The sequence below is a fragment of the Pistacia vera genome, unplaced genomic scaffold (genome assembly GCF_008641045.1).
Source record: "Pistacia vera cultivar Batoury unplaced genomic scaffold, PisVer_v2 Contig366, whole genome shotgun sequence".
NCBI classification, from domain to species: domain Eukaryota; kingdom Viridiplantae; phylum Streptophyta; class Magnoliopsida; order Sapindales; family Anacardiaceae; genus Pistacia; species Pistacia vera.
In genome coordinates, this window is record NW_022196186.1 from 379,504 (window position 1) to 383,538 (window position 4,035).

The 4,035-nt window shown below is 36.6% G+C and overlaps 1 non-coding gene across 1 annotated transcript; it reads right to left on the reverse strand.

Moving 5' to 3' along the window:
• Positions 1 to 241: 241 nt before the first annotated feature.
• LOC116140252 lies at positions 242 to 348 on the reverse strand. The gene has a single exon (XR_004129581.1). It is a non-coding gene; the product is annotated as a small nucleolar RNA R71 (small nucleolar RNA).
• Positions 349 to 4,035: the final 3,687 nt, after the last annotated feature.

The following is a 4,035-nucleotide window of genomic DNA, read 5'->3' on the forward strand; positions in this document are numbered from 1 at the left end:
CCAATTTGGTGGAAATTCATTTGAGGATCCAATTTTGCATATCCCTAGCTTTCTAGAGATATGTGGCACATTCAAGGTTAATGGAATGACTGATGATGCAATTAGGCTGAGATTGTTCTCATTTTCACTAAGAGATAAGGCAAAAGGTTGGCTCATGTCACACCCAGCCGGGACAATCACCACATGGGACGGATTAGCTTAAAAGTTTCTTGCAAAATACTTCCCACTAAAGAAGACAGCAAAACTGAGAAACGACATTATCTCTTTCGTGCAAGGCAACGATGAATCACTTTATGAAGCTTGGGAGAGGTACATAGAGTTGTTAAGGAAATGTCCACATCATGGTCTACCATTTTGGATACAAGTCCAAACATTTTACAATGGGTTGCTACCAAATATTCAAACTATGGTAGATGTGGCAGCAGGCGGAGCCTTAAATAACAAGACCTCAGAAGATGCTTATGAGTTGCTTAAGGTGATAGCCAATAATAACTACCAAAGACCTAATAAGAGAGCAATGCTGAAGAGAATAATGGGTCTAAATGAAGTCGATGTGTTCACCACATTATCTGCACAAATTGCATCACTTCAAAGGCAATTGGGAGGTATGAATGTAAATTCTATTCACTCACCTTTTATAACTTGTGAATTTTGTGCAGGAAACCATAGGAGCGTGGAATGCCAAGATGGAAACCAGTTAGTCTTCTCAACAACCGAGCAAGTGAATCACATGGTTAGTTCACAAAGGCTGCAAAATGACTCATTCTCCAACACCTACAATCCTGGTTGGGGGAATCACCCAAATTTGTCTTGGAGCAATCAATTAAATCAAAGGACAGTGCCAAACCATCAGCCAGTGGTGAATCTTCAACCAGTAGAGCAGAGAGTGTCAAAATTAGAAGATATATTTGAAAAGTTCATGCAAGAAACCACAAGTTTTATGAATGAGACACGCTCAAACTTCAGAAATCAAGGAGTGTCCATTTGAAATTTGGAGGTTCAAGTGAGGCAATTGGTTGAACAATTGACGGAGAGATCTCAAGGTTCTTTGCCAAGCACAACGGTCACAAATCCTAAAGAACAATTAAATGTCATAACATTGAGGAGAGGTATAGTGTTAGAGCAACCTCACAAGGAAGAAAAGTTGGAAGAACATGAAGACAAGACTAATGAAGAAGAAACTCTCAAAGCAAAAAGGTGTGCAAGATACTTAGGGGAATTTCAACCAAGCAACTCACCTCACAAGGAACAATTTGAGGAATTTGGTGTAAATGCGCACAAGTCAAAATTGGTGTTGGAAGAGACTCCAAACATTGGACTCAACCAATCACCATCTCATCTCAAGTACGCATATACGAATTGAAGAGTTTCCGAAAAGATTCTTATGGAATGCCCGCAGAAATTCCAAAGGAAAGACACAAGAGGTTGCAAGGGAAGTGAAGCACCCAACAAGGATCTGAATTGATGAAGACCATGGAAAGTCAAGCTTTCAACTTTAAATAAAACGCTCTTAGGAGGCAACCAAGTGTTTTGTTAGTTTTTTGTTTTGTGAAGTTTATTTTCAATTTAGAACTTGATTTTAGTTGATGAGGTTTGATATTCCCTTACTAATCTGTAATGTGTTTTAACAAATGGTGCACCATGAGTTTTCTTTTTTGACAGATTCTTATGACGATTGAAGATAATGAATGGATGTTGGGCATTGACATAGAGGACGCACTTCGGGATTAATTAGGGGATTATTCTTAACCCTTCTCTTTTCTTATTCCTTGTGTCTTTATTGTGTGACATTGAGGACAATGTCATTTTAAGTTTGGGGTAGGAAATTTTGAAAATGTGTATTTAGTTGTGTGTGTGTTTAGCTTGAAATTGCATTTCTTTTTGTTTTTAAGTTCTTGTTTTATTTGTTTAGTGTGTTTTGTGTGTGTTGTTTTGTGTTGCCTAGATGAATTGCATAAGTCTATGATGAGACTAGGATTGTTGGAGTATTTTAGGGAAAATGCTAAGCATTGCTTCAAGTTTATGTTGGTTGATTATTTTTTTTTTTTTGTTTTCTAGAGGTTGTGGGTGTTCAACCACCATATTTATTCTTTCGGCATGCTTGGAAACATTTATGTGGTTAGGTGAAGTCTTGATATGTTGGTGGACTCTAGAACTAGTTAAGAAGTGCTTGAGGTGAAATTTAGGATTAGACTTTGTTGAGGAAATGTTTAGGCATTTTTAGAACGTTTGAGCCTTTCCAGCTGACCCTGAATGAATTTTTCCTAGTCACCCATTTGAGCCTTATGAGATTATCATTGCCTTATGTTCCTGCAGACCCAAAATTGTCCAATCCCTATACCCCTAAAACATTATTCATACCCTTTAGGAGAATTATGGACCTAGTGTATGACACAAAGGAGCTTGAGGGTGTGTGAATAAGTGATGGACCAAAATTTTAAGTTTGGGGGTTGCAAAAAGACAGAGAAGGAAGAAGGGGCAACAGACCTCCATGGTGTTGTAAATATTTGTTGTCGCCAAAAAAAAAAACAAAAAAAAAAAAAAAAAAAAAAAAAAAAAAAGAAGTAGAAGAAGAAGAGAAAAATTTCTTTAGTTCAATTCAAAATAAAAAATAAGAAAATGTATAAGTCGAGTGTTGTAAATGGTTGACACTTGATTGGTGGTTGAGAAGAAAGCAAAGATTGATGTAGCTCTTAATGTTTGTAGGAGGAAACCGAGTTCCTTACTTTGTTATCCTATCTTTCCTTTCAAGCACTCACCCAGAGCCTAACGTTACAGCTTGCAAAGACCTTTTGATCCTTAGCGATATCTAGTCTACATTAGTGGAGAGTAGTTCCATACAGGTTTAGGAGTCTGCCACCATTTGATAAATTTTACATTTCTGCATAAAATAATCCGGGAAGTTAGAAGGTGAACTGAAGTGGGGATTACCTACTCAGGAGACCGATTGAGAAAGATAGTCAATTCAATTATGACTCCTTGGAGTGTGTGAGCATTTTTTTGTTAATAATGTACCAACAATTTTTGAGACTTGCATTGTGATTCATCGGTTTTTATATTCTTTTTGTTTTGATTTTATTCATTTTTGCTCGAGGACGAGCAAATCTTAAGGTGGGGGTATTTGATAATCCTATTTCCCTATGATTTTGCATTAAATTTCAATAGGATTAGATACTTCATCAATTGGGTCATAATTGCTACCAATATTTAATTTTTCTTTGCAGGCTAAACATGATTTTGAGCATAAATTACGTAACTTGAGCTTGGAAACTCAGAATGACCTGAATTTAGAAGCTTTGAAACGATAGAAGCAGAGTTAAAACTTTCATGTTTTGGGTTTAATTCAAATGGAGAGGGTGAAAACTTGGCTGAAGTTGTGAACATTTTGTTGGGAAATGAAGAAAAACGTGTTGGATGTGCTTCAGTAGTTTGGCGATAACTTTCGATTCAGACCTCGGATCTGCTGATTCTGAACGAGTAAAGATAATTGAAAGAGTCTACAATTAATATGTTTACCATGGTTTCCGATTCAGGATATAGAATGCTAAAATTTGGCCCGAAAGATCCTTGCGCGGCAAGGAAAAAATATTTGCCGCGGCGAAACTGCGTCAAATGTGAAAAATAAAACGACGCGTTTTGGCTTGCTAGGGCTTGGTCCTTAAGTGAAAGAGGTATAATTAGCACGAAAAGGAAGGGAAAATGGTCTGGTCGTCATTTGGAAGGCAGTCTCTGTAAGGAGAAGATTATGAAGATTTGGGCTTCAAATTAGAGAAGATTTCTCCATCTTTGCTTGTTTTTCAATGATGATCTTGATTCAGTTTGTTTTTGTTATTTTATTTGTGTTTTGAGTATGAACTGAGTTGTTAGCTAGGGTTTGATGTAACCTTACAATGATTCAAATTATACGAATGATTTACTTTGAGTTTTAATTTCATGATTGGTGTTATCTCTTTGGTTAATGACTTTGTGATACTTGTCACCGTTCAAATGTATGTTGTTCACAATGAGATTGAAAAGTTATTTGTGATTGCCTCT